This window comes from Oncorhynchus gorbuscha, linkage group LG18 (genome assembly GCF_021184085.1).
Source record: "Oncorhynchus gorbuscha isolate QuinsamMale2020 ecotype Even-year linkage group LG18, OgorEven_v1.0, whole genome shotgun sequence".
Lineage (NCBI taxonomy): Eukaryota > Metazoa > Chordata > Actinopteri > Salmoniformes > Salmonidae > Oncorhynchus > Oncorhynchus gorbuscha.
The window spans coordinates 54,766,698-54,785,728 of record NC_060190.1 but is presented as its reverse complement, the minus strand read 5'-3'; the positions used below and the strand labels follow the sequence as shown (position 1 = coordinate 54,785,728).

Sequence of the window (19,031 nt, the reverse complement as noted above, 5' to 3'; positions counted from 1 at the left end):
CTGGAATAGAAGTATGCACAGGTACACTATGTAAATATTGAATAAACTAATGTAAAGCCTAGCAGAATGTTACTGAGCATGCATAAGCCCTTTTTATTCCTTCTCAGATCTTCTTTTACATTACCATTTATGAACAAACACATATAAAAACATGTTACAAATCATTCTAATTTAGAGATTATAGATAATAATAATATATGCCATTTAGCAGACACTTTTATCCAAAGCGACTTAGAGTCATGTGTGCATACATTCTACGTATGGGTGGTCCCGGGGATCGAACCCACTACCCTGGCGTTACAAGCGCCATGCTCTACCAACTGAGCTACAGAATACCATAGAACAACTCACAATGACAAAATCCTTAATAATAATAATAATACCTGGGAATTATTTAGTGCTTTTTAAGGACAAAACAAAACGTTAGACTAAACAAAAACAGGAATAAAGAGAGGCAAGGTGGTGAAGGGTTTTGTAGGTCAGAAGGAGAATCTTGTAATCAATGTCTTGGGAGACAGGGACCCAGTGGAGACCACAGAGGACAGGGGTGATGTGCTGCCAGGACAGTGTTGGCGAGGAGTTGGGTTTTTAACCATTTGGAGCTTATGGAGAGCGCTTGAGTTGATGCCGGAGAGTAGTGAGTTGCAGTAGTCAAGACAGGAGGAGATGAATGCATGTTTGAGGGTTTCAGCGGCAGGGCGGGAGAGGGAGGATCTGACTTTGGCAATGTTGCAGAGCTGGAAGAATGAGGATTTGACAGTCTGTCTTATGTGGTGGTTAAAGGAGAGGGTGTAGACCAGGATGATGCCACGTATGTGTGTATTACTGCAAACTACAACTACAGATGTGTTAGAGTCATCATGGCTAAAACTCTGTCGGGCTTGGAAGCTTCTTAACTTACTGAATTATGTTCCCCTGCAACCCAGACATCTTCCAGTCTGACAATGCCCTGCTAAGGAGAGTAGCTGTTGGCATAATATAGTACATTAGCCTTTCACTATACTGTAACTGGCTGGATGCAGAAACTACTTCCCTGGGAATATCCCATCCTCTACACTCAACTGCATTCAAATGTCTCATCTATTCATTTAAAGAGAGCTAACTAAAGAGGGTCCCAGGCTTTTAAATGGCTGCCTCACTAATAATTTCAGCATAATAACATCATTTATCTGGTCCCAGATAAAAACATAAGGCAATTATTCAACACAAAGGAAGTAAAGCTTTAAATAAATATCCCAAACCCCTCCTGTGTATTTGTCAGAAGTATAAATAAAAGGGAAAATTGGCAGCCGACGCATGTACCCCAGCAGGGTTTGAGACAAAACAACGCTGTCGAAACAAGAGGAAGCGAGTACACATTGAGCAACAGTTTATGATAAAAAGAAAAGTAAGAAATCAACTGTCAACATGCGTGTTGAGAAGAATACAAGCGGAGGATCAATGGTAGATGAACGGGCATCCGCGTTAAGCCTGCTGTGATGATACTGGCAGACAGATGGGGTGCTATGAACGTCTGCTGCTAACGCTTGTGGACACCACTGTGACGCCAGTCTGGAGCCGAGGGGCATCCCAGTCACACAGCAACATGGCGGAGTGTGTGAGCGTTTGTGTGTACATTATGTGTGTGTGGATATGTGTGTGTATGTGTGTCTGCATGGGGGAGTCATGGCCTGTCACATCCTGTCTGAACAAAGACCCAGCACCCTGAGGAAAACAGCCCCGGGGAAACAACCAGGTCATGGATTAGCAAACATTTATCCACCCTGCTGCCCATTCACCAAGCTGATTGGAATAAAACCTGGAACAGAGCATTTCATTGGTACTCTATAGTTATCTGTTTTTTCCACATTTAAAGAAGTTGACATTCAGACTGGCGTCATTTCAGAAGTGAATTCAAATGAAAGGGTATTGGGTAGAAGATTTTTTGAAATTATAAGATCATTTCACCATCCCCGTTTCTGGCTGGGGGACAGGTGAAGCGGTCAAACCAATTGGCCTGTGATAATTAAGGTACGATACACTCTTGACCCTCCAGCCTGGAGAAAAACAAAGGCCCAGTGAGGTTGTCATCCTGGCATTGTTTACTGTGCTCATTAAAAGGCTCTGTCTGGTCAACAAGACAATGATTGGTAGAACAGACAGGCAGGGTGAGTAAGCGAGAGAGATAGAGAGAGAGAGACATGAGAAAGGGAGAGATAATGCATATCAATACATGTGATACATCCCATGTACACTGTAAACGAGGTAACAATCCTTTGCATGAACAACTTACATTTTTACAAATATGAATGGTTAATTACGGAAAGTAAGATCTGCAAGATTTGTAATATATTTTTAATAGCTATACATAATACAAATCGAGGATGGAAATGCTTTTGGCGGTTGATCTGCCTCTGTTCTGTGGGTGGCAATGTGTGCTCTTATAGAAGGATGGGTCCCAGCATTTTGGGGATCCGGGGGGGCGGGGGTGGTCTGCCAGTCACTGGGAAAGTAAAAGTAACCATTTAGGCCATACCGTTTACACCTTCTGTAGAGACCCATCCACTTAGCAAAATATTGATATATAAAATTAATATTGATATCTGTGGTCGTAACATGATTTTGTGTCATACCACACAGACTCACTATACACATATGCTTTGTTTGTAAATCATGTCTGAGTGTTGGAGTGTGCCCCTGGCTATCCGTAAAAAATAAATAACTATAAATATTCTATATATATACAGTACATACACACTGCTCAAAAAAATAAAGGGAACACTTAAACAACACAATGTAACTCCAAGTCAATCACACTTCTGTGAAATCAAACTGTCCACTTAGGAAGCAACACTGATTGACAATAAATTGCACATGCTGTTGTGCAAATGAAATAGACAACAGGTGGAAATTATAGGCAATTAGCAAGACACCCCCAATAAAGGAGTGGTTCTGCAGGTGGTGACCACAGACCACTTCTCAGTTCCTATGCTTCCTGGCTGATGTTTTGGTCACTTTTGAATGCTGGCGGTGCTTTCACTCTAGTGGTAGCATGAGACGGAGTCTACAACACACACAAGTGGCTCAGGTAGTGCAGCTCATCCAAGATGGCACATCAATGCCAGCTGTGGCAAGAAGGTTTGCTGTGTCTGTCAGCGTAGTGTCCAGAGCATGGAGGCGCTAACAGGAGACAGACCAGTACATCAGGAGACGTGGAGGAAGCCGTAGGAGGGCAACAACCCAGCAGCAGGACCACTACCTCCGCCTTTGTGCAAGGAGGAGCAGGAGGAGCACGGCCAGAGCCCTGCAAAATGACCCCCAGCAGGCCACAAATGTGCATGTGTCTGCTCAAACGTTCAGAAACAGACTCCATGAGGGTGGTATGAGGGCCCGACGTCCACAGGTGGGGGTTGTGCTCACAGCCCAACACTGTGCAGGGCGTTTGGCATTTGCCAGAGAACACCAAGATTGGCAAATTCGCCACTGGTGCCCTGTGCTCTTCACAGATGAAAGCAGGTTCACACAGAGCACATGTGACAGATGTGACAGAGTCTGGAGACGCCGTGGAGAACGTTCTACTGCCTGCAACATCCTCCAGCATGACTGGTTTGGCGGTGGGTCAGTCATGGTGTGGGGTGGCATTTCTTTGGGGGGCCGCACAGCCCTCCATGTGCTCGCCAGAGGTAGCCTGACTGCCATTAGGTACTGAGATGAGATCCTCAAACCCCTTGTGAGACCATATGCTGGTGCGGTTGGCCCTGGGTTCCTCCTAAAGCAAGACAATGCTCGACCTCATGTGGCTGGAGTGTGTCAGCAGTTCCTGCAAGAGGAAGGCATTGATGCTATGGACTGGCCCGCTCGTTCCCTAGACCTGAATCCAATTGAGCACATCTGGGACATCATGTCTCGCTCCATCCACCAACGCCACGTTGCACCACAGACTGTCCAGGAGTTGGCGGATGCTTTAGTCCAGGTCTGGGAGGAGATACCTCATGAGACCATCCGCCACCTCCTCAGGAGCATGCCCAGGCATTGTAGGGAGGTCATACAGGCACGTGGAGGCCACACACACTACTGAGCCTCATTTTGACTTGTTTTTAAGGACATTACATCAAAGTTGGATCAGCCTGTAGTGTGGTTTTCCACTTTAATTTTGAGTGTGACTCCAAATTTGATTTCCATTGATAATTTTTGGGTAATTTTGTTGTCAGCACATTCAGCTATGTAAAGAAAAAAAGTATTTAATAAGAATATTTCATTCATTCAGATCTAGGATGTGTTATGTTAGTGTTCCCTTTATTTTTTTGAGCAGTGTATATACACACAGTACTGTTCAAAGGTTTTAGGCAGGTGTCACCTGAGTAGTTTGCCCCGGTGATGCGTTGTACAGACCGCACCCCCCTCTGGAGAGCCCTGCGGTTGTGGGCGGTGCAGTTGCCATACCAGGTGTTGATACAGCCCAACAGGATTCTCTCAATTGTGCACCTGTAAAAGTTAGTGAGGGTTTTCGGTGACAAGAAACATTTTTCTAGCCTCCTGAGGTTGGAGAGGCACTTTTGCGCCTATTTCACCACATTGTCTGTGTGTGTGTGGACCATTTCAGTTTGTCTGTGATATGTACAGTACACCGAGGAACTTAAAACTTTTCACCTTCTGCACTGCTGTCCCTTCGATGTTGATAGGGGGGGGGGTGCTCCCTTTGCTGTTTCCTGGAGTCCACGATCATCTCTTTTGTTTTGCTGACGTTGAGTGAGAGGTTATTTTCCTGACACCACATTCCGAGGGCCCTCACCTCCTCCCTGTAGGCTGTCACATCGTTGTTGGTAATCAAGCCTAACACTATAGTGTCGTCAGCAAACTTGATGATTGAGTTGGAGGCAGGCATGGCCACGCAGTCGTGGGTGAACAGGGAGAACACGGGCTGAGAACGCACCCTTGTGGGGATCAGTTTTGAGGATCAGCAGAGTGGAGATGTTGTTTCCCATCTTCACCACCTGGGGGCGACCTGTCAGGAAGTCCAGGACCCAGTTGCACAGGGCGGGGTCGAGACCCGTGGTCTCAAGCTTAATGATGAGTTTGAAGGGTACTATGATGTTGAATGCTGAGCTGTAGTCAACGAACAGCATTCTACATAGGTACTCTTCTTGTCCAGATGGGATAGGGCATCAGTAAGGGATCATAGCGTTCACCTGGATTCACCTGGTTAGTCTATGTCATGGAAATAGCATGTGTTCCTAACGTTTTGCACGCAGTGTATGTATGTATCTTCTCTGGATTAGTATTCCTTACAGTTCCAAGACAGCATCCATCATCCCTACTCTGAGACAAACAATGAGATCAAACCCACAACGCAAAATGAGCACCACCTTCCACAAGGATGCTAGCCCATGTTGTTAAACCCAATGTTTCCTCCAGTTGTGTCAAGTTGGCTGGATGTCCTTTGGGTGGTGGACCCAAATGAGCATCACCTCCACTGATTAATCCGTTTCATGTAGATTAGTATAATTTACTACAATAAATACTTCCCCCACCTATAGGAAATAAATCCTATGTTAGGAAGATATAGGATTGTAATTTCTCTGTGGTTACCTTCCCGTCTGGGGGTTTACACATCATTGCACCACTCCAAATGTTTGGACAGCAGTATCAGTGTGGGGCTAAGAGGGGAGCGGGAGAAGGTGTGACTTTTGACGCCCCCACAGGACCACCCACTCCAGACTCACGTGGCTCCGGCATAGCTCACAGGAGATGCCACTGAGAGGCAAGAGAGAGCAGCAGGGCATTCACACACAGGCACACACACAGACTCCTCTGGCATCTGCCAAAACGCCTGGCGTTTTAGGGAGTGAAGCTGTAGAGAGGGAATGCCAGCACTCATCAGCTGCTGTCAGACACGTATCAGGCTCCACCCCCTTCCCGCCCCTTCTGTCACCCACCGCCTTCCGCCAATAATACCCCTATGGTGTGTCTGCTAGAGGTCGACGATTATGATTTTTCAACGCAGATACCGATACCGATTATTGGATAAAAATCTATTTAGCCTCAAATAAATAATGAAACATGTTCAATTTGGTTTAGATAATGCAAAACCAAAGTGTTGGAGAAGTAGCAGTGCAATATATGCCATGTAAAAAAGCTAACGTTTGAGTTCCTTGCTCAGAACATGAGAACTATGAAAGTTGGTGGTTCCTTTTAACATGAGTCTTCAATATTCCAAGGTAAGAGGTTTTAGGTTGTAGTTAATATAGTATTTATTGGACTATTTCTCTCTATACCATTTGTATTTCATATACCTTTGACTATTGGATGTTCTTATAGGCACTATAGTATTGCCAGTGTAACAGTATAGCTTCCGTCCCTCTCCTTGCCCCTACCTGGGCTCAAACCAGGAACACATCAACAACAGCCACACCCCGAAGCAGCGTTACCCATCGCTCCACAAAAGCCGCGGCCCTTGCAGAGCAAGGGGATTAACTACTCCAAGTCTCAGAGCGAGTGACTTTTGAAACGCTATTAGCGCACACCCAGCTAACTAGCTAGCCATTTCACATCGGTTACACCAGCCATTAGGCTGATAGGCTTGAAGTCATAAACATCGCAATGCTTGAAGCATTGCGAAGAGCTGCTGGCAAAACACATGAAAGTGCTGTTTGAATGAATGCTTACGAGCCTGCTGCTGCCTACCATCGCTCAGTCAGACTACTCTGTCAAATCAAATACTTAAACATAATAACACACAGAAATACGAGCCTTTGGTCATTAATATGGTCGAATCCGGAAACTATCATTTCGAAAAACAAGAAGTTTATTATTTCAGTGAAATACGGAACCGTTCGGTATTTTATCTAACGGGTGGCATCGCTAAGTCTAAATATTCTTGTTACATTGCACAACCTTTAATGTTGTGTCATAATTACGTAAAATTCGGCCAAATAAGTTCGCAATGAGCCAGGCTGCCCAAAATGTTGCATGTACCCTGACTCTGCGTGCAATGAACGCAAGAGAAATGACAATTTCACCTGGTTAATATTGCCTGCTAACCTGGATTTCTTTTAGCTAAATATGCAGGTTTAAAAATATATACTTCTGTGTATTGATTTTAAGAAAGGCATTGGTGTTTATGGTTAGGTACAGTCGTCCAACGATTGTGCTTTTTTCGCAAATGTGCTTTTGTTAAATCATCCCCCAGCGTTGCATCAATTACATGCAACGCAACACGCTAGATAAACGAGTAATATCATCAACCATGTGTAGTTATAACTAGTGATTATGATTGATTGTTTTTTATAAGATAAGTTTAATGCTAGCTAGCAACTTACCTTGGCTTCTACTGCATTCGCAGGCTCCTCGTGGAATGCAATGAGAGGCAGGTGGTTAGAGCGTTGGACTAGTTAACTGTAAGGTTGCAAGATTGTATCCCCTGAACTGACAAGGTGAAAATCTGTCATTCTACCCCTGAAAAAGGCAGTTAACCCAACGTTCCTAGGCCATCATTGAAAATAAGAATGTTCTTAACTGACTTGCCTAGTTAAATAAAAAAATAAAAAATAAATAAATAAAATCGGCAAAATCGGTGCCCAAAAATACAGATTTATAACAATCGGAAAAACTTGAAATTGGCCCTAATTAATCAGCCATTCCGATTAATCAGTCAACCTCTAGTGTCTGCTACTGCACCTCTCATGGTAACGCATGCAGATGGGGACAGATGTGTTGTTTTACAGGGACTGGTGGAGCTTCACCAAGCAATATACTGCTGGAGCATCTGGACTTGATATGACACCCTAAGAAGCATCACAGTAATTATCACAACATCCACCATGTCTAAACACCATACAGCTAACCCAAACACAGAGGACTGTACTGCAGCACTGCACTGCACTTAACCACAGCTGTTTACTCCACCTCCCCCCTTCCTCCTCCTCCTACTCTCCCCTCCCTGTCACTTCCTCCCTTTCTCCTCCTTCCTCTCTCCTCCCCCCTGTCTCCCCCTCATGTTGATCCCAGCCAGAAAAACATGGAAAAATTTTGATATTTTTCCTCTCCGGCCAAACAGAACCCACCGTACCACCAACACCACCATCCCTCCATCTCTATAGCCCTTTACTTCCCTCCATTACACTAATAAGGCTAATCACCCCTCAGGCTTGTGCAGCCCTGGGCTGGGAGAACATGTCAGAAAGGGAAGATCAATGGACCACATCAAAGGCTGGAGCTGCTCACAAACCGCCCCTTGCAAGGCTCTGAAGATAAGGCTGCTCTCTTCATTTTTCATGAGCTTATCCGGAAGCGCTGTTCTGTTCCTTGCCTGTGGATGGAGTAGAGCCTGCCTGTTTTATTGAGCAGGGGGCTGCAGCCCAGTCGTACAGCATGTGAGTATACACGCACATGAACACAAGTAAAATTTGCTTGGTTGCTACACACCCACATGCAGACGCATTCAGTGCACACAGACACACACGCACATACACACAAACACTCAGGAAGTAAAATAAGCAAAGGCTGAATAATATTATGACAGGGGAAACTAAATAATGTAAGGTGAGGGTCTGTTTCTCAGAGTGCATGTGAATTCTGCCCTAGAACATTGGGTGCCAGTATACTCATTTATACTTGTCTAATCTTCGGAACACTGAATAGATGTTATACTTGGAGTCGGTATTCATGTCATAAAATAAGGAATTCCCCTTTACCACGCCCACAAATTGGGGAAAACAAACATTCTTTCCCATTTAACCCCATTGTAAAGGGGCCAACTTCGTAGTCAATTTTTTGTTATACAGAAACAACAAAACATGTCGAAAAGCTGCTGTGTTGTTCAAAAATCCAGACCTACGGTTCGCAATTGTCCCATGTAGGGAAATACAGCCTGCGAGAAGAACCCTGTGGCTTCAGGCTACTCGATGTGGAGAGTGAGAAATTGTGGGGACAGGTAAGACATTTAACTCATTTAGTATAGTCCGTTTGTAACTTCACTCACTACTTGTAGCTTTATAGTCAGTTTGTTTGTGTTGTTGGTCTTGGCTGGCTTAATATTTCTGGTTGGTAGCTAGCTAGCACTCACATGGCTAACGATACTGCCGTCATGAAAAGGGGGATGAGGGAAGCTCTACAATATTACGTTTTTTTAAGCAGTGAGAACGCTCGGGAGCACGCAATGTTGAAAATGAATCTTTTGACATGTTGTACTTTGAAAAAAAATTAGTTGTGTAATTGACTAAAACAACCATACAACAAAATAATTACATTTGAAAAAGTCAAATTTTTGCTGTGAGACAATTGGGTGACCAAGGTAACCAACAGGTTGCTTTCCCCACAGGCGTGCGGTGCCGCAACATTGTATTTAATACCGACTGGAACTATGATATATTCTGAGAAGTGACCCCTTTTCACATATGACACCTTTGGTCAAATTTGGCCAATGTGGAAGATCTACATCTTGTATTAGCTGAGAAAGGTCAAGCTGCGGACCTCAACAACGAAAAGAAACATCTCATTAGAAGGAGTCATGGAGCTACTGTAGGGTGTGTTTCACCACCAGACTGCAAAACATGTCTCTTCTGCCTTAAGTCTCAGTCTAAATATATCACCATGCTGTGAATGGAACATACCACCACCACTGGTAGGAGGGGGACACTTTAACTAATGGGATACCCAGAGGAATGAGTGGCGTTTGATATACACATCGCACCTTATTCGCAAGCAAGTGGTTTTCTGATGATAGAGGAAACAAATATTTACTTTAACCAGCAAATTACATTTTGTGACATTTTTCATATGTCTGAGGGAAATGCCATGAACTGCATGCCGTCATTGAAAATTAAGACTTTGTTCTTAACTGACTTGCCTAGTTAAATAAAGGTAAAAATAAAACTGCCCTAGTTCCATAACTATAAAATGTACACTCTCTCGCTCTGATGCTTTCATACAAAACAACCCTGTATCTCTCTGATCTCTATCATCTTGTTATGTGAATATAGAGCCTGTCAAGCAGAGCTTCCTTACCATATAGCCAAACTCCCTTGTGGATCCTCCAAACCCGTGTGTTGAAATGTAAATGAATCCGGACCATCGCTCTGGATAGAGGCCTGACTGATTTACTGAGCACACATCATACACAGGCCAAAAACACCCAGATTTTACTTTCACCAGCACACACACATTGTTCACTCTAAAAGCTGTCTCACCAAGCCATTCATGCATTGTGATTTTTGTAGTTGTCAAAAAACACATTTCCTGTTGTGAGGATGAAATCTAAGCTCATTTTATGTGATGTAAGTTGAATGTGAAGCCATTAATTCACGCACTGGATGCATGGCCTACTTACAGTGCCTTGCAAAAGTATTCATCCCCCTTGGCGTTTCTCCTATTTTGTTGCATTGCAACCTGTAATTTAAATGGATTTTTATTTGGATTTCATGTAATGGACAACACAAAATAGTCCATATTGGTGAAGTGAAATTTAAAATCCCCAAAAATAAAAAAAAATGTAAAACAGAAAAGTGGTATGTGCATACGTATTCAGCTCCTTTTCCTATGAAGCCCCTAAATAAGATCTGGTGCAACCAATTACCTCCAGAAGTCACATAATTAGTTAAATAAAGTCCACATGTGTGCAATCTAAGTGTCACATGATCTCAGTATATATATACACCTGTTCTGAAAGGCCCCAGAGTCTGCAACACCAATAAGCAAGGGGCACCACCAAGCAAGTGGCACCATGAAGACCAAGGAGCACCATGAAGACCAAGGAGCTCTCCAAATAGGTCAGTGACAAAGTTGTGGAGAAGCACAGATCAGGGTTGAGTTAAAAATATATAAAAAACTTTGAGCATCCCACAGAGCACCATTAAATCCACTACGCTGGGCCAATTGTGCGCCGCCTCATGGGTCTCCCGGTCGAGGCCGGATGCGACGCAGCCTGGGATTGAACCTAGGTCTGTAGTGACGCCTTAAACCACTGCGTCACTCGGGAGGCCCAGCACCAACCAAGTTACAAATGACTCCCGAGTGCACTTTGAAAACCTGCTAAAAATTCTGCAACATGCCATGATAAATGTTATCCCGTATAGCATCTCCTTCAATAAATAACAAATGAAATTGGTACTTAAATGCTCAGGTTATTTCTCTAAATCAAAAGATCTATTTCTAAGTGTTAATCGGAGCAGAGTCAGGTTGAGAGCCATGTTGGTGTGTATGTTATAGAATGTGACTGTTTACATACACCTGAAACCTGGAACTAGCCTTAGCAGAGAGAAGGGGTGTGAGTGAGCATGTTCACATGCACAAGTCTGTGTGTATGAGACTGAAATATGCACCTCGTTCCTCTCCATGATTGCAGCCCCTACCACTTCGCTCTCCTCTACTCTCTCATTTCCCTCTTCTCTACCTCTCTACTTGTCAATGCCGCGCTCTCTCTCTCTACCTCATTTTAGCTCTCTTTCACTACCTCATTTGATCTCTCTTTCTCTACCTCTCTACCTCTGTTTTTCTCTCTCTCACTTCCTCACTCTATGAACTGTGACACTACTCATCCAGAAGCTCTATCCCTCACTGCCAGCCCCATGTCGGCTGCCTCCCGCTTGCCATTTCTTAACTGTGGACTTCATTACCTGTTCATTACCTGTCATTTACCCAAATGACTACCATGCTGAGGGAATAACAGGTGTAAAATGACAGGCAATTATTGATCATTGGGAATGTGAATGTCAGCATCGCAGCGGCAAAATTAAAAATTAAAAAGCTTCCATAACTTAAACATGGTGTTCTTATGCATTTACTGTGCATAGCACTGGGGGGGAGGGGGAATACAAGGTGAAGGTCAGCAAACATCTGCTTTGGCGGCAATTTCCTTAGAATACTCCTCCTTCCAACACTCTGATAATGTTATCCAATGACCGTAGGCTGAGCATAAATAGACATGGATTGTACTGTTGTTGTGACAGATGAGCAGTGTTGGTCAGATCTCCCGTGTAGAGAGCCTCGGGTGATAGTGACAATGCCGTAGCTCTCACCCCTGTGCCCACTCTGTGGTAGTGGTCCAGTGGCGGGTTAGACCCGGCTGTCTTCGGGGTGACTAGTGCATTTCTCTGGTCTGATTCATCATTTCTGATGGATATGTTCCATTTCTAAATGCAAAGCTATTGCTCTTTGCCACGTCTATGTATTCCAAATTGCATCAACTAGAAATGTGTATGTATACATTGGTTGATGTGGGTTTGGTGTTTGTGTGAATGTGTGTGCGTGTACTGTACGATGAGTGTGTCAACCACACTGCTTAGATTGTCTTTCTCCACCCCTCTATCCATGCCCATGGCAGTCACAGGCCCCTTCTCTACCTGTCCCTGGGGACAGTACCTCCAACAGAACCATGTCCCTGCCATGCTTTCTGCTGTTACAGTCACAGAGCCATATGACAGCTCTGCCTGCCACCTCACCACCTCACCAACTCCTGGTGACTTTGGTCGACTCCATCTCTTTGTGTCGATGCCTCACCCCTCCAGGTTGTCTACCAGGACTAATCCTGGCCATCTGGAGACTTAAGTAGATGGATTCACAAGCCTTTGGCTCAGGCTATAGACACGAAATCACGTCAGTATTGTCACAGGAGCCACTGCGATTCCAGTTTTGCTAAGCTCCTCAGAGTACTTTTTTATTGAGATGTTAGCTGGAAACCTGGATCCCTTTCAGGCAACGTAAGGGTGCATTGAGAGAACAAGCTTTGTTTCAGATCTGAATCAGTTTGCTTCATTTGAGGAAAAGCGTGAACAGCGTAGGCTAGTGCTGCACAAACAAAGGATGTGCCAGTTGTCTGTTAACTTATGAAACATAAATGAATGACGACTGTAGTTGTTGCACCCCCCCGATGTTTCCACTCAAAGAGAATTCTGAGTAGTTAAAAACTTTAAGTAGGTCAGGTTTGTGAGGAGAATATGAGTCTGAGTTGAACTTGAAGCCATGTTGTGAGCAGCAGAGGCATATTGATTGTCAACTTCCTTCTATGTCACTTCACATTGAATGCCAGTGGTAAGCATGGAAAGGTCAGACAGTATGTGTGTGAATGATTTAACAAACTTGAGGGGCAGCAAGAGCCAGACAAGATGAGAGCTACCTTTCTTCAAGAACACAGGTTCAGAGTTCTCGAAGCAGAAAAGGCCCTTCAGGCTTAGTCTGTGCACTCCCAGAGAAACCCTGGGGACTTAGATGTTATTGGTTGAGGTGCAGGGAAGCCCCTACACAGCCTTAAAGTGTTATTTCCCGTATTAACCTGGTTAATTCCATCATGACAGATTGCCGCAATGAAAATGGTATCTAACATTTATAAGGGAGTAGCGAGCCCTATACCAACCTCTGCTGCCTATAAGCGGCTGTACTGTGCTTTGGTAGAACTGCATTCCGACTGGGCAAACATTGATTGAATCAAAGTTGTTTCCACGCCATTGCCATGAAATTACATTGAATCAATGTGGAGTAGATGTTGAATTGACGTCTGTGCCCAGTGGGTTGGCTGTGGTTGATGGAGGAGGTCTTTTAATAAGTACACCTGACTACATTTGACCTTTGACCATCAAGACCACAGTAGGGCATCCACAGTGACATCATGTACTGCCTTGAGCTGCTCCGTGCTGGATATCCAATCAGCGCTGTTCATCTGTTACAACCAGAGACATGGATTACTCTGGTTTCAACCACGGTCCATGTCTATTCATGGCATATTAATGATGTCTGATCAGTTACATCATAGGCTTCTTCTGAGAGACAGAGGGGTGAGTAAAGGGGAGAGGGGGAGGGTTGATGACTGGGTTCCTGAAGAGAAGACCCAGGCTTGTTCCCTCACGCTCACTGCTTTTCGTTCAAAGTGCAGCTCAAGGCCTCCACTCCCTGTCTGTCCGCAACACAGAGCAGAGCAGGATGTTAAAGCTCTTAAAACACTGACGTTTGCTACTCGCTCCACTGATGAGAAAGATTTCCTGCACTGTCCCTGGAAGGAGAGGGGGAGGAAAAAGGAGCGAGGAAGAAGTGGATAGAGCTCGCGTGAGGCCTTTGAGGGAGAGAGGCAGATAGTTGCGTGTGAGAGAGAGGGAGAGTGAGCGAGAGTGAGGGAGAGAGGCCCAGAGTGACAGAGTGAGCGAGCAAGAGACAGAAAGAGAGAGAGGCAAAGCGAGAACCGTGCTGATCCGACCCCAGCTCCACTGCAACAGATAGATCTCTATTTTAAAACGACGCTGCAGGACGTCTAGTTAGGAAGCAGGCAGCAGCAACATCTCAGTGGCCCTGCTGAATATTCATACTGACTGATTAATTCCGTAGGAGTTGTCTGTCTGACATGTTCCAACGGCTATCCAACCCTATCCTGTGAATAGGCTGAGCAGCTGTATGGATCTGTTGCTGGGCTTACTGCATAAGGGAGAGAAGTGATCATGCTAAACCAATTTCCACATTCATAACAACAAAAAGGGTATTTCCATATAATACATATTTTTTAAATGTAACCTTTACTTAACTATGCAAGTCATGTAAGGACAAAGTCTTATTTACAATCACGGCCTACCCCGGCCGAACCCGGACGACGCTGGACCAATTGTGTGCCGCTGTATGGCACTCCCAATCACAATACAGCTTGTATCCGAATTCCTTGCACTGAGATGCAGTGCCTTAGACCACAGCTCTACTTAAAAGCCAGACCAGTGATTATTGCAAAACAAGCAGGTTAAACTATTGTGATACAATAGTACAATTATTAGTGGGTCTTATGGTTGTGGAAGGCTTATATTTAGCCTAAGTATATTTTCACAATTTCTGAATTCATTAGATTACTGCTGACTGTTTGAAATAGAGTGCATTTTACCTTTAATTGAACAACAAAGCTTATTGAGAGAAAACATTAAATCATTGAGATACTGTACATTCATGGGTTGCCCTGCTGTCACTCTGTAGACGTAGTTCTCATTGTTATCAACGTTCTACAGATGCCGCAGCATATTGATGTCCAACTGATGGTTGATGCTCAGTCTTTCTGAACGGGAGCTAATAACTGTTTTGTCAAAATTACACTAGTGGCCTGGAAATACGATGACGTTTCTAAAGTAGACAAATCATTTGTAGAAAACAACATTGGCATAAATATGATGTCATCAAGTTTACTTTAGACAGATGACAATGTTGCCAAGAGCTAGCAAAGTTTGTCAGAAATAGCTAGCAATGCTAATGTTTGCTAGCTAAAATGTCAGTGCTCTTAGCTAGCTAACTAAAGTTATACTGCATCTAAAGTCAATCTGGTGACATCACAATGATGACAAAAGCTTGTCCTACTAATTATTTGCCTAATTTTGAAATGTCAGTGTTTCCAAGCCACAGTAACGCACTTTCCTCATCAGCACCTATTGAGACTGCATTGAGTAGAATGCTCTGCTGGGCATCAGTCCTAAAACGAATGTTCAAAACAACATTTTGATGAATTGTGCATCCATGAATATTATGAATCGCCCATAAGTTTAAAAAATAAATAATAATAAAAATAAATAAAATATTTTTAGGCCATATCGCCCAGGCCCAGCAGAGATCCAATAACTTTCTCTCTGTTGCTGCATTTGTTTGTCTGTGTTTGCATGTTCCCATGCTTCTTGGATTGATTCCAAATAAGCTTGTGTTTGAACACAGTGTGAGCATCTTGGAGCGGAGTCTGATGCAGTTACCCTATGAGCCAGGGGCCGTCATTCCATACCAGTGTCATGTGGCACATTAACATCCTGCTGGTCCTAGCAGCCTGCCAGGCAGACCCTCAAAGTGGAACCTTGGAATGCCAGCCAGTTGACTGATGTGCTGTTGTTTCAGCCATGCTATCTCTGGCACTCCTCACACACTGCTCTATTGTCACTCTGCTCGGCTCCTACAGATAGCAATCTCACCTCACAAACCAGAGAGAGATAGGGTATGCTAAGCAGTGGGACTTTATATAAGCCTCCCCGGGGTGGGGGGAAGGGGGGGCATTTTTCCATCCAAAAAAGTAAACTATTGTTATGCTTTGTCACATGGGATCGGCAGAGAAACAGAGTGATACTGAAGGAGTAGAAGAGGGAGAAGAGAGAGCAAGAGAGAGAGAAAGGAGAGATGTCACTAAGGACACAGAGTGAGTGACAAAACCTTATTGAATTTGTTTGTCTTGCTCAACGGTTGAGATGAATCTCATTTCTTGTGGCTGACAGCTAGAGACAAGCACATCAAAGAAGGGCCTCACACAGACAAATGTATTTTCCTTTAATAATGAATACAAGGAAGGTTGCCCTAAGGAAACCAAACAGTGATAACATGTCTCTCCCAGGGAACAGGGCAAACGGAGGCTCTACACAAAGATACCCCATTATCCTGGAAGCATGCACTAAAAATAGGCCTCCCACTGACAAACCAGTAGTGGAGTAGGATGAGGAAGTGGAATGGAGGACAGGGAAATCAACCAGGGATCTTCAAAGAAATTCATGGTGCACAATGCACATCACTACCAGGAAATTCTAATGTTGCATAGGCAAAATCGAATGGTGATAGGTTGATCCAACTGGTCATACACCTTATCATAATTCTTTGTCTGATGTAGACTGTAAGGATGTAACGATTCACCGATCCGCATCGGTCCCCAATTCAAATGTTTAAGATGCGAGTGCATCGCCGTGGACCCCAAACCGATCCAAATGCAGTAGCAGTGCGTGGGTAAAATCAATGGGGAAGTCAAGCCAGGAGTAATATATATATTTTTATGTTGAGATAATTGCGTTGTTTGCTCTATAACCCGTTAGAAATGCATGTATACGTCATCTTGATAGCCGATATAAGGCCGATAAGCCACTTGCCGCAAATTGGCAGAATACATTCAACCACACATTTGTGTATCATCACAGTTAAAACCGGAGAGCAACATCTGTCCTGTTAAAGTCCACAAAGAAAATATTGCATGTAAAAAACAGTTACATGATCTACACAGCATGATCAAATGCAAGTCAAAGTTAGTCAAATTCCCCATGGTTTGCTCAATTGTAATAATGTCATAACAAAAAAAATTCTGAAACAGCAAGATTAAAATAGTCTATTGGGCAACACAACTGTAACGCACTTCAACTTTGATATGTTGTAGGCTAACTATCGGGAGAAGACACTGGAATACTGTTGTTAACAAGTGGGTAACACCCAAGATGTGCATTAAAACAGCACACTCTAACTATTGATTCAGGACCACGGAAAGTTACCGGAGATCGTGACCTAACGCTATCAGCACCGCCAGCTGGACAGCGCCTCTCATGCGGAGGCAGCATTTCAATGAGCACAATCACACTAACTCTTCACAATAATATATGCAACAATAAACATGTTGATAATATATACCCACAGCCCAAAAGATATTACCATTTTGCGGCGAAGATGGAAGCAAATATGAAATAAACCAAACAAAAAAATTGAATAACATGGTACGCACATTGTAAACATTTCGGTGTTGATCATCTTACGACGAAGATGAGAACACAAACCACTGCATTTTTATTTTCGTCACTATGGAGAGTTGTATCCCGTTGAGTCATGCAACAGCACCTCTTCAACCTCAGAAGGCTGAAGAAATTCAACTTGGTCCCTAAAATAAAGTGGAGACAGTACAGGTACATCAGTACAGTTGCATCAAAGCGGGGACTGAGAGACTGAACATCTGCTTCTAGTTCCAGGTCATCAAATGGTTAAATAGTCACCACTATCCAGCCTCCGCCCAGTACCCTGCCCTGAAATTTAGTCACTGTTACTAGCTGGCAACTAACCGGGACTCAACCCTGCACCTTAGAGCCTGCTGCCCTATGTACTGTGGCGTACAGCATGTCACCCACTGGGGGAGACTCGTCAAGGCCTGGTGACAGATGGTGTATACATCACGAGGCGATGGCTCCATCTGCTGGATGTGCCAGATCTCGACAGGTTCTCCAGCCAGGACTAATTGGGGCTGATTGGGTGTTGGTGAGTAATCAAGGGCTGATTGCTCACCAGCTGTGCAAGGCCCATAAAGCTGCCAGAAGGGCAGCACACAAGGGAGAGTGGGGGAAGAAAGGATTCCCGTATAGTTGAGGACGGTTACAGAGGTAAGAGGAGCCAGTGCAGTTTTGAACCCCACATGATACAGCACGACCCGGAGCCGAGAAGACGGTATCCTGGAGAGGGTCTCATGGGGGAGACCTATCCTTTTCGATGTATTATTTAAATAAACACCTTTGAAACCGAGCTAATCCTACTCTGTCCGTGTCTGATCTGTATAAACGTCTTGACCAAACCCCCTGGTCTGCCACAAGTGGTGGAGAATGTGGGCACTAACGTGGTCAGATCAGGGTTGACGTTTACACAGCCTCAGCAAGGAGGTGTTGATAGCTCAGTTCATCCGGGCCCAAGAAGCACACCAGGAACGAATGCTGGAGGTACAAGAACTACAAAACGTCCGTCTCGTTGAGGAAATCAGGAAGCTGCAAGGTGGAGCGTCTCCTGAATCACATCCCAACCAGTTTTTAATCAAGCTAACGGAAGATGATTACATCGAAACATACCTCTGTACGTTTGAACAGACAGCGCTACGTGAAGGATGGCCAAGGCCGAAGTGGGCAAGTCTGCTGGCCCCGTTCCTCTCTGCGAATGCCCAAAAGGCATATTGGGATCTGAATGACGAACAGGCGGCTAACTACGACGGACTTAAATGGAAGATACTCAGACACTACGGGTACAGCCTGGCCCATCGGGCTCAACAGTTCCACGACTGGAGGTTCGTACCCACGCATCCCCCCGAGCCCAGATGAGTGACCTACTGAGCATCACCAGGGAGTGGCTCCTAACGGACGTATCCACCCTCTCCATCCTATACAAAGTGGTCCTGGATCGCTTCCTACGGGCACTACCCCACGACATGAAGAGGGCAGCAAGTCTATGCGTGCCCCAGACCTTGGAGGGCCTCCTAGAAGCAATGGAGAACACTGAACACTCAGGCCCTGCTGAGTGGGAGCCGTGCCGAGTCAGCGACCCGTGCGAGGAATCGGAAG

At 44.5% G+C, this 19,031-nt stretch overlaps 1 protein-coding gene across 1 annotated transcript in view; it reads right to left on the bottom strand.

Moving 5' to 3' along the window:
* Nucleotides 1–19,031, bottom strand: part of LOC124004355 (membrane-associated guanylate kinase, WW and PDZ domain-containing protein 3-like) — a 153,995-nt gene that overhangs the window by 67,466 nt on the left and 67,498 nt on the right. The gene's annotated exons all lie outside the window — the stretch shown is intronic.